Below are 12,697 nucleotides of genomic sequence, written 5' to 3' on the forward strand. Positions count from 1 at the left end.
TAGTCACATGTCAATTTATGGCTTTATTAGTGATACTAGTTTAGACTCCGTGCAATAAATGCACGTTATATAGAGTTTTTTTTTAATAATAAATTACTTATATAATAGTAGCATCTCATTAATTATTCATATTTGTTGTCATTGTATTTTGCTTTGAGAAAAAAAACTGACAATTAATCAAGAGAATTGAGTAATGCGTTATAATGTATTTTAAACAAAATATTTTTTTCTTTTATACCACAACACTAATGATTTCAATTTTTAAATTCTTTTTTTTTGTCATGAAAGCAATAACAAGGATTTACAGTTTTGTTTTATATGTACTATGGGTCAATTGGTCAAGTCATACGCAAGTAATAGCATCAATTAAAGATTTAGCAATTTATACTTTTATATAAATTTTATTTATTTTTTAAGTAAGATTATACTTAAGAGTTTAGTGAAAATTAATTTGGTGAAAAGATTAGTTTTAATGAAAAGATAATAACTAAATGAAATAAAATATAATTATTAGTTTCTGTATCTAGTATATGCACTTAGTAGTAACTAGTTTAAATCCCGCGCAATAAATGCCCGATATATAGAGACTTTTTACTTTTTACAGTACTTATAGATTTTAGAATAATATATATTTCCTTACTTTCCATGTTTCACTCATGGTTAGTATAAAGTTAATCAAGAGAATTGATTAATTTAAGAAACCGTCTATATTCAAAAAAATATTTTAATATAATGGTTTCATTTTATAAATTTTCTCAAATTCTTTTAATAATTTCTTTTTTCGTCAGAATATTAATAATAACGGTTTATGGTTATGTATAGTTATAGTTTTAAACCAATTTAAATTTATTTTAGTTAAAAGATTATATTTTAAAGTTATTATTTTTTAAATGAAAGATTAGTTTAATTAAAGAAAATTTAACTTGTTTCCATATTTAAGTTAGAGCGTTTGGAGGGAAAACTTTTCGAGAAGATGCTTTTTGGAGGAAAAAATTGTGAGAGCACCTATTTTTTTGTAGATAGGGGATTATCACAAGTTAGTTTCTTTTTGGGACGAGGGATTCGAATGACTCGTTTTGTAATCTGAATCAACCCATATTTCATTTACTCGAAACAAAATAATCAAATTGAGCCAAAATTTGGTATTAACTCAAACTAATTAATTTATTTTACTTACTCAACATTTTAATAAATTTCCAATGCTTACACACTTGAATTGAAGGTAATCGTTGGACATAATATGATCGCATGCATGACCTTTAAAAACTCACAACTGTGAAGATTGTCTACTCTTTCTGAGAAAGAGAAGACGTTGAACAAAACTAAGCTCCTCGTCCCAGGAGCTTAGTTTAGAGCAACTTCAATGGTTATAAAAAAAAATTTAGCTTGCAATTTATCTAAAATTTCTGGCTATAAACTTATTATTATAGATGAAAAATTGGAGTATGCTTGAAAGCGACATCTGTTGTACCAAGTTAGTACCTTGAAAAATAGTTGTTTGTTTTATATTGTATGATAGAGATATTGTGGAGCAATACAAGATACAAGATGCGTCTCATCCACCATTGATGAGTATGTACCCGGGAAGTTATGTAGCTTAAAATTTTGATATGGAAATTAAAGCTCCAAATTTAATGTAGCTTATCATAGAAGATGCTCTTAGCTTATAATAGTGGGAGTTACTTCGTATATTATAAGAACAAATTGATAAGATTACGTAATATTGTTAATATCTCGTTGTAATTTTTTTCCTTGTATTTAGCTAACATATCTTCTAGTTAGTTATATCTTTCCTAATTACGTTAACTTGTAAATTAGGTTACCTAGCTAGGTTATTGTATATATGCCTTGCAACTCATCTTGTATAAATATGTTTATTCTCTTTAATGAAAATCAAACTTTCAAGCTAATTAACTTTCTTATATGGTATCAGAACCTATGTGATCGTAGGTTACAGATTCGAATCCTGGCAACCTCAATATTTCCTCAATAACTCACGAAGTGGAATTTCAACACACGACACGGGGAAGACTGTGCACTAATCACTCTCCAAGTGTAATACCCCCACATACCAAGGTGCCTTACCAAGACCACCCTAGCATGAGAGATTGTTACCATCTCTGTTTCTCGAGGCTAGTAGATCAAAAGTAACCATCCCAAAACATTTATTGAAGTATATAAAGTTAAAGATTACATTGTTCCAAAACCAAACCAAAAAAAATGTTTACTAGTCTCAAAACAACTGAAAGCAAAACAACTAAACTCGTAACAACGGAAGCTAGACTCAAAGTGATGACTCCCCATCTCGTCCTCGTAGCTAAAGGCAACCATCACCTATCACCAATCTTCTCACCATCCCCGAATGGATCACCATAGATTTACAAAACAACAATGGGGTCAGTTCACCGCATAATCAAAATAAGACAAAAATACAACAATGTCAAAACAGTTATTCCACAATCATCTCCAACTGATAAGTGCATATTTTATACATTTTAACCCCCTATATTAGCTTGATTTTACATGTCTTTAGCACTTATCTTGAGTGTTTTATAGCTAATATTTGCATTTCTAGTTGTTTTGGATACTTTAACATATTTTGTAGGGAATAAGCTTTTTGGAGCTAAAATAACTACAAAGTACTAGAAATTGCAAGCTAAGAGGAAAGAAGACCAAATGGACTAAGGATTGAATGTTGCATGGACTTTGTGCCTCAAGTTGCATGGATTTTTGCATGAGAATTTGTTGGATCAATTAACAAAATACAAATGAGATCAAACATCCAAGTCAAGCCCAAATTTCAAGTCAAAAGTCAAGGGGAAAGCATGGGATTCCAAAAGATCTTAAGATGCCAAATGCAAGCATTAACCAGGTGATTAATCGCACATTTAATCACCCACATAAGATTCTCCAAGGAATTAAGAGAGGAGTTAAGGCAAAATACCGAGGAACACACGGCCTCGATCGGGGCCGCCCAACCCCGATCGGGGTTGCATGCTCGTTGGTTCTTACGTTTTTCTCCTCCTCTCCTATAAATAGGAGAGGTATTCCTAGGTTTTGGGGATCCCATTTTACGTCCAAGTTTACTACATTAAGCCTCAAGCATTATAAGTTTTCTCTCATTAGTTTTCATTTCAAGTTTAAGTTGTTTAAGCATTCCTTAGTTAATCTTTCAACACTTTGTATTTCAAGAGATTCTCAAGCATTTGATTTTCAATCTTTTGGTTATTAGTTGGTTGTTCTTCCATACAAGTCCTCTTTTATAAGGTATTTCTTATTACAAGTTTACAATTTACATCATTGCTTTAGTTATCACATAGTTATCATAGTCAAGTATTTCATATTCATTTAGTTTTGCTCTTTTCATATGTTATATCACCTAATTAGCATAATTCATATAACTATGTTCAACATTACTTACAATTTAGTTTACATTTTACATCTTAGTATGAGTAGCTAAATTCTCTAGTCTAAAGGCTAGGGGAGCCATGCAAAATCAAACATATAATATGATTAAATAAAGTCCATAATAATATTGATCAATTGCTTCAATCACATGTTTGCTTTGTTACGCTTAATCTTTGATTATCGGCCATAGTCGTAGATTAAAACTTGTTTATTCGTTCTAAAGTCGAGAGGCACGGAATTGAATTAGACTAAGCATGTGTGGTAGGACGACCTAGTCATGGACGAGAGTTTTTCTAGGACCCGGTCTATGGTTGATACTAATGCCGTAAGGTGGGTATCTTTAAGCCTAAGTAATTGACAAGATTATTAGTATCAAGTTTATCATGTTCATATGTTTACCTTTGCATGAGTGACCCGAACCCTTTAGACTATCTTTTATCATATTATTTACATTGCAATTTTCATTAATCATCAAACCAAACAAATCAAACCCAAAACGTAATCGACCTTGATAAAAATCCACCCATAACAATTCACGACGTAATTCCCGTTTCCTTGTGTTCGACCCCTATTACTACATTAATTTGTGTCTAGGGAATTTATCTTTGCATAGGTACGCGATAAACCTATCAAATTTTGGCGCCGTTGCCGGGGAAACGGTTTTATTGCTTATTGAATTGTCGATTTTTATCTTGTTTTTTTTTGTCTTGGGGAACACTTGTTCCTTGAGACTGTTACTTATCACTTCTCTAGAAATTGTTGTCTTATGCCCAGGTCCTCTCGTAGTGGAGAATTGCTTTCACCGGATTCCGATCCCGAGAAAACATTTAGGAGAAGACGACGTTTCTGGAGGGAAGTGAAAGAAGCCACTTCACCCGTACAAGTTGAAAGTGCTAGAAAGTCTTACTTAGACGATCTAGAGGTTCTTGAAGAGGAGGAGGTTTCTTGTTCATCATCTCCACCACCATCACCATCTACTACCAAAAAGATGGTGAAACTTTCCGATCACTCAAAGCCCACCGCGGCCATGCTTCCGGCCGGAATCACAACCACTCAAATCACTGCGCCGGACTTCGAGCTCAAACCGGTTTTCATTAGCCTTGTGGAGAGAAAGCAATTTGGAGGAAGTCCTTTGGAGGATCCCAATTTGCATGTGCAAAACTTTTGTGACTATTGCTCCATGATCCGGCAAACGGGCGTCACCCAAGCCCAAATAAGGGAAATACTTTTCCCTTTCTCATTGAAGGACAAGGCTAAGCTTTGGATCAATAGCCTTGACCGCACCACCTTGGGAATCACCAATTGGGAGACATTGGCTCTTGCTTTTTACCAAAAGTTTTTTCCACCGGAGAAAACTCAAACTTTGAGGAGCCAAATCACCGGATTCCGTCAACAAGCTCTTGAGAGCTTATATGAAGCTTGGGAGAGGTACAAAGAGCTTCAAAGGCAATGCCCACATCATGGGCTAGATGATTGGTTTCTAGCAATAACATTCTACAATGGATGTTGTGCCGAGTCCCGAAGGATTCTTGATTCCGCCAACAATAGGCGGTTTGATCAAATTGACACCGATCTTGCTCATTCCACGATCGAATCTATGGCGATCCATGACGCCCAATATGTCAATTCTCGAGTTGTGCCATCTAAAGGTAAAGAAGAAACCTCTAACAACTCTGTTTTGCTAGCTCAAATTGCTTTGCTCCAACAACAATTGGCGGAAGGGGATGCTAGAGATTTCATTCAACAAGTCAATGACATGTCTTCAACAAGCCAAATCATTGTGTGTGAAGGTTGCGGAGGTGTGGGTCACTATGCCGCTCATTGCCAAGCTCCCATTGAAGAGGTAAATGCCTTTTTAGCTTTAAGACAAAATGCACAAAATGCTTATCCACCGGGTACATTCTCAAACACATATAACCCAAATTCAAGATTTCACCCGAATATGTCTTATAGAAGCAACAATGTGCTAAATCCTCAACCACAACCCCCACCACAACAAAATGCCTATGTCCCTCAACAACAAAAATATATCCCTCCACCGGGGTATCAAAATCAACAAAGGCCCCCACAAAACAATTTCCAACAAACTCAACCTCCACAACAAAATGCCCAACAAAATAACCAAGAGGGAGGTAAGCTTGAGGGCTTGATAATCCGTATGCAAAAGGAATTGTTGGCTCAAATCCAAAAGAATGAGCAAGCTCAAAATGCCGCAATCAAAATGTTGCAGCAACAAATGGCTCAATTGGCCTCATCTAGCTCTTCAAGGAAATCGGGTCAACTAACCCCTCAAGGTGAGCAACCACATGCTACCCTTAATGCTATCTCCTTAAGAAGTGGTACGAAATATGATGGGCCATCCATGCCTAAAGATGATGGAGAGGTACTTGTTGAGTTGGAGGTCTCTCCAAATGATAAGGCAATTGAAGAAATTCCCAAGAAAGTGGATGACCCACTTGTTGTTGTTGAGAAAGTCAAAGAAGTGGAGGATGCTCCTCCAAAGAAAGATGTTGAAGCAAAGATTCCGGAAAAAGTCAAGGTGCCATTTCCTCATAGATTGGCAAAGCATCAAAAGAATTCCCAATTCGGTAAATTCATGGAAGTTGTGAAGAATTTACAGGTAACCGTTCCTTTTACCGAATTAATCACTCAAATTCCATCTTACACTAAGTTCATGAAAGATATTTTAACTAAGAAGAGGACTTTTGATGAGGTTGAAACAATAGCTCTCACCGCCGAGGTGAGTTCTCTTTTGCAAAATAAGTCCCCTCCTAAGTTAAAAGATCCCGGTAGCTTTTCTATTCCATGCACAATTGGCACCTACCAAATTGATAAAGCTTTATGCGATTTAGGTGCTGGTGTGAGTGTGATACCTTACTCTATTTGTGCTAAGTTTAATATGGGAGTCTTAAAATGCACTAGTGTCACATTGCAAATGGCGGACCGTTCTATAAAACGCCCTTTGGGAGTTTTGGAGGATGTTCCCGTTAAGGTTGGTAAGTTTTTCATTCCGGTTGATTTTATTGTCCTTGACATGGCCGAAGATGCCCAAATCCCAATCATTTTGGGAAGACCATTTTACACACCGCGGGTGCGTTGATTGATGTCAAGAACGGTAAAATTACATTGGAAGTGGGTGACGATAAGGTCACGTATAATTTGAATAGTGCCATGAAGAGTCCTATGATAGAAGAGTCTTGTTATTCTATTGACATTTTGGATGTTGTTGACATTGTTATAGAAGACTCTACACCTCGATCTTTGTCTAAAGATCCCTTGGAGGCACTCTTGCTTTTAGAATCATTTGCAGGTGACGATGAGATTGGAAATGAGGAGATTGATGCTTTGGAGCAAGAATTGGATGGAGACGAGCTATCATTGGAGGAGAGCTCACACTTTATAGGCTTGGCTGCTACACCGCAAGATGTTGAGGTACAAAAACCCGAGCTTAAGCCCCTTCCTTCCAATTTGAGGTATGCTTTTCTTGATAATGAGGGGATGTGTCCGGTAATCGTTAGTGCTAAATTATATGAGAGTCAATTGGCTAAATTGCTTCATGTCTTGAGGTCTCACAAGAAAGCCATTAGTTATAAACTTGACGATTTAAAAGGCATAAGTCCCAAATTTTGCATGCACCGAATCAATCTTGAGGAAGATCATAAACCATGTGTCCAAGGTCAAAGACGACTAAATCCTAACATGCAAGAAGTGGTCAAAAAGGAAGTGCTTAAATTGTTAGATGCGGGAATTATCTATGCGATTTCCGATTCTAAATGGGTGAGTCCGGTCCAAGTGGTTCCTAAGAAAGGAGGAACCACCGTAGTCAAAAATGATAAAAATGAGTTAATTCCAACTAGAATTGTGACGGGTTGGAGAATGTGCATTGACTATAGGAGGCTAAATCTAGCCACCAAGAAAGACCACTACCCATTACCTTTTATTGACCAAATGTTGGAAAGGTTGGCATGTCACAAATAATTTTGCTACCTAGATGGTTATTCCGGGTTCTTTCAAATACCCATTCACCCGGATGACCAAGAGAAGACCACGTTTACATGTCCCTATGGTACATTTGCCTACCGTAGAATGCCTTTTGGTCTTTGTAATGCCCCCGCCACTTTCCAACGTTGCATGATAAGCATCTTTTCCGACTACATTGAGTCTATCATGGAGGTGTTTATGGATGATTTTAGTGTCTATGGTTCTTCTTTTGATGCTTGTTTGACTAACTTGTCCAAAGTTTTGAAGCGTTGTGAAGAAGTTGATTTGGTGTTGAATTGGGAAAAGTGCCACTTCATGGTAAATGAAGGAGTGGTGCTTGGTCATATTGTTTCGGAGAGAGGAATTGAAGTGGACCATGCTAAGGTCCAAGTTATTGAGCAACTACCCCCACCGGTAAATGTGAGTGTAAAGAGTTTCCTAGGCCATGCGGGTTTCTACCGCCGTTTTATTAAAGATTTTTCTAAGATTGCCAAACCCCTTACGGAGCTTCTTTTAAAAGATGCTCCCTTTGTGTTTACTAACGATTGTCTTGAGTCTTTCAATAGGATCAAGAAGGCTTTGATTTCCGCACCTATCATCCAATCACCGGATTGAAACTTGCCATTCGAGCTCATGTGTGATGCAAGTGACTATGCGGTAGGTGCCGTGCTAGGACAAAGAAAGGACAAGGTTCTCCGTGCTATCTACTACGCTAGCAAAACCTTGGATGCGGCTCAAATAAATTATGCCACGACGGAGAAAGAGCTACTCGCCATTGTCTATGCCTTAGACAAATTCCGCTCTTACTTGATTGGTTCCGAAGTCATTGTTCGTACCGATCATGCCGCATTGAAGCATCTCCTAGCCAAACAAGAAGCTAAGCCAAGGTTGATAAGATGGATCTTGCTTTTGCAATAATTGTATCTTGAGATTAAAGACAAGAAGGGGGCCGAAAATGTTGTTGCCGATCACTTATCCCGTTTGAAGTTCAAAGATGGAGGTATTGAGTTACCTATTGATGATTCCTTCGCCGACGATGTTCTAATGATGTTGGAAGCCAATACTCCTTGGTATGCCGACATAGCCAACTACCTAGTTGGAAGAGAATTGCCACCCAACCTTTCATATCAACAAAGGAAGAAGTTCTTACATGATGCCAAGTTCTTCCTATGGGATGATCCACATTTGTTCAAACATTGCTCCGATGGGCTATTCCGGAGATGTATCCTACAATGGGATGTGAAAGGGGTGATAGAAGGATGCCATTATTCTCCTTATGGTGGTCCTCATGGATCATCCAAGACCGTTGCTAAGGTGTTGCAATCCGGCTTCTATTGGCCAACTATGTTTCAAGATGCCAAAAATTTCGTGGTGGCTTGTGATGCTTGCCAACGGACGGGTTCCATATCAAGAAGACACGAGATGCCTCTCAATGGAATCTTGGAAGTAGAGGTGTTCGATGTTTGGGGCATAGATTATCAAGGACCGTTTCCTTCCTCAAAAGGGAATCGGTATATTTTGGTTGCCGTTGATTATGTCTCTAAATGGGTAGAGGCAATTGCTACGCCTACCAATGATGCTCGCAACGTGATTAAATTGTTCAAGAAGATCATATTCCCGAGGTTCGGTGTTCCAAGAGCAATCATTAGTGATCGTGGTACTCATTTCGGTGAGAAACAACTTGATGCTTTGATGGAAAAATATGGAGTCTACCATAGAAGAGGCTTGGCTTATCATCCTCAAACTAGTGGCCAAGTGGAGGTTTCCAACCGTGAGATCAAGTCCATACTTGAGAAAGTTGTTGCCAAATCACGAAAGGATTGGAGTATGAAGCTCGATGATACCTTATGGGCCTACCGTACCGCGTTTAAGACACCTATTGGTACCTCACCATATAGGTTGGTCTATGGAAAGGCGTGCCATCTTCCCGTTGAGATGGAACAAAAGGCTTTTTGGGCAATTAAGGAGCTTAACATGGACCCGAAATTGAGTGGAGAGAAGCGGTTGTTGCAACTCAATGAGCTCGATGAATTCCGTTTGCAAGCTTATGAGAGCTCCCGTCTCTACAAGGAGAGAACAAAGAGATGGCATGATAAGAAGATCTTAAACAAGGAATTCCAAATTGGTGATAAGGTCTTGCTATTCAATTCCCGATACAAGCTATTTCCGGGAAAGTTACGATCACGGTGGTCCAGTCCATATACCGTCACAAATGTCAACAAGTTCGGTTCCGTTGAAGTTATGACCACCAAGGGCGAGAAATTCAAAGCAAACGGTCATCGTTTGAAGCTCTACCATGAGAATGTGATCGTTGGTGTGATTGAGGAAATGACCGTTCAACCTCTACCAAAGAAAGCTTAAACCGACTCAAGCTTTTTCGTCATGCGGGACGTTGAACCAGCGCTTCTTGGGAGGCAACCCAAACTTTTTATTGCTTTTATTTATTTTTGTTTTTGATTTTCTGCAATTTAATTGTTTTTCGTAGATTAGTATTAAAATACTCAACTTAACGATTTTTCTTTTGTGATTTCTAGGTGAAAATGAAGAAAGGAGAAAATGGAGTGAACTTGACACGCAACCCCATGCAAAAACCCCGCTCGAGGACGTGGTTTTCGAAAAAAAAAAAGAAAAACAAGTCACCCCCTTATACGAGGAAGTCAAAAAGCGGATTCGTGGTCAACCCCGATCGGGGTTGGTGGCCCCGATCGGGGTCGTGGTACTGTAGCTCTTTTGCATTATTTTGACGGGTAAGTAAAAAAAAAACGAGAAATTTTTTTCTCATTCTTATCTAACCCGACGGCACTCCTCTTCTCTATCTTCATAATTTTTCTTCATTTTCCTACCTAAAATCACAAGGAAACTTCATTTTCTTCATTGATTTGCAAGCTTTGTTCAACCATTAACATCAACTTGGTAAGATCTCTTCTCTTTTCTCTTTAAATTCGTCTATTACAATCAATTAATTGGATTATGCAAATCCTAAATCAATTTGGGGGAATTCGATTTTGTGCTTTTTGGTACTAGAAATTGGTTGTAGAATGTTTCTTACATGTTTGTAGTGTGGATTAGTTCACTAATTGATACTATTATGCCTATTAGGATGGATTTTGGTTTGCCTTAAGATGAATTTTATCTTAAAATTTCAGAAATATGGCACCAAGAAAAGCTCCTTCACAAGGTGCTTCTAAGAGAAGGAGAGGTGAGGCGGAGCCTTCAAATGCAGCAGCGGATGTTCATATGGAGGAAGTCCCACAATGGCATGACCCGGAATATCCAAATGTGATCTTCAATTCATTAGCTCAATACAACAATTGGTTTATTTTGAAAAGCAAAGGTATGGAACCTACAAAATTCATCAACCAAGCATCTTTAAACAATATTGGAATAGAGAAAAATGTTAAAGCTTTGTTTAAAAATCTTGGCATGAAATCTTGTTATACCATGAATTATAAGACCTTCCCCGAACACACCCTTAAGTTCTTAAGCTCTTTCGAGTTTCATAGGTCTAGGAAACCCGGTTTCGTTCTTTTTGTTACCTTTCGCTTATTTAATGAAGATCAGAAGATGGACTTAGCGGATTTCGCCGCTATCTTTGATTTGCCTAGCAAAGACTTACCGACCGAATCACCCGATGATTATAACCCTATTTTAACTTGGGATGCCATTTCTCACTTGACTTTTCCGGGTTTTGATCATACACCACATCAATTTATTCATTATCCCGACATAAGGATTTGGCAAAGGTTTATGGGATGGACCTTTTTTGGTAGAAATGAACCTCACTCGGCGAGAAAGATTGAGTTAGAAATCTTGGGTGCTTTCTTGAATGTTAATGGTGATGAGAAATGGGGAATCAATATCCTCTACCACTTTGCGGTCCACTTGACCAAACAAACTAACACCAAGAATAGTTGCATTGTCTTAGGTGGTTTGGTCACTAAAATTGCTCACCATTTGTGTAGGTTTAACCAAGAGACTACCGGTTTGAGACCATTGCTTGAGTCTAGGTCTAAGGGAGTGGGTCTTGATTATGAGTATTTTCTTTCTTGTAATTGGTTTAAAGATGCTCATCCTAACATGATCTGGAAGATAGGTAGGCAAGACTCCATTCGTCTACCCGAGGAAAAGAAAGAAATAAAGGCTTTGGTTCACACTAAGCCTCGTCGTGGAAGTGACCCCTTTGTTAGACCGACCTACCATTTAGCCCTTAGAGGTGAGTCAACTACCACCGTTGAGAGACGTGTGGGAGGTCAATTCTCCCAAGCACGTCATTCCACCTCTAGCATTGAGTCACCATCTAGCATAGAAATGATGAACATGATGCGAGAAATGAACTTAGGTGTTAATCAAATTCGTGATGACCAACGACTTGCATTACATCCTATTTATGATCATTTTGCTAGGCAAGGAGGTATCCAACCCGAGGGGCCACACCCTTCATTCTATACTTATCCTCCGGGTGGATTTCCTCCTGCATCTCCTATTCCCCCTTCCCCTCCTCACCATGATGTAGGTACATTTGCTCACTATGAACCCGGCCCGGACTTTTGTGGTTCGGATTATGGGGTTGAGGCATTGGAAGGAGCCTATGGTGGCTATGGAGGATATGGTGGCTATGGTGGGATTAGTAGTTATGGTGATGGTCTTGGTAGTGGCCAAGATATTGGTGAGTATATCACTCCTCTTCAAGGGGATGACTCAAGTGGAAGTGGCCAACAAGGAAAATCAAGTGGTAGTGAAAAGAAGAAGAAGAAAGGGAGGAAGGGGTTAAATTTTTGGCCCTTTTCTTAGTTGATCAATGAAGAAATCCCCCGAATGCAAGCTAGCTTAGGGGGGGGGGGGGGGGCTAGCAAGTTGAGTAAGTTTTTAATTGCTTTGCATATTAGTTTAGATCTTGTAACCCATTAAACATAACCTCTAGTCCTTCTTGTTTTGTGCTTTGAGCCATTTTTATGGTTTGATTGGGTGATTTGGATAGTTGGCACATTGAGGACAATGTGATGTTTAGCTTGGGGGGGGGGGGGGGGGGATTGCATTTGCATATAGTGTAGTTTGCATGTAGTGTAGGAAATTTGAAAATTTTTGAGAGAAATTTTTGCTTTGTGCTTGCTTGTTGCCTACTTTCCTCTTTGCTTATCCTATTAATAGCTTGTTGCTAATGATTTATTCTTTAATGACGGGATATTAGCTACATGGGGATGTCTTGACATAGTAGGTGGGAGATGGAGAGTGAACCGAATAGGCTTGATCTTGACTTTTTGCAAGCTACAAAATGGTAAGGTAGAACCTCCTTTAAGGCCATTTCATA

At 38.4% G+C, this 12,697-nt stretch overlaps 1 non-coding gene across 1 annotated transcript; it reads right to left on the reverse strand.

The window, feature by feature from the left end:
- Positions 1-4,768: 4,768 nt before the first annotated feature.
- On the reverse strand, positions 4,769-4,875 carry LOC141593758 (small nucleolar RNA R71). Its single transcript, XR_012521825.1, has one exon. It is a non-coding gene; the product is annotated as a small nucleolar RNA R71 (small nucleolar RNA).
- Positions 4,876-12,697: the final 7,822 nt, after the last annotated feature.

This window comes from Silene latifolia, chromosome 7 (genome assembly GCF_048544455.1).
Source record: "Silene latifolia isolate original U9 population chromosome 7, ASM4854445v1, whole genome shotgun sequence".
Taxonomy (NCBI): domain Eukaryota; kingdom Viridiplantae; phylum Streptophyta; class Magnoliopsida; order Caryophyllales; family Caryophyllaceae; genus Silene; species Silene latifolia.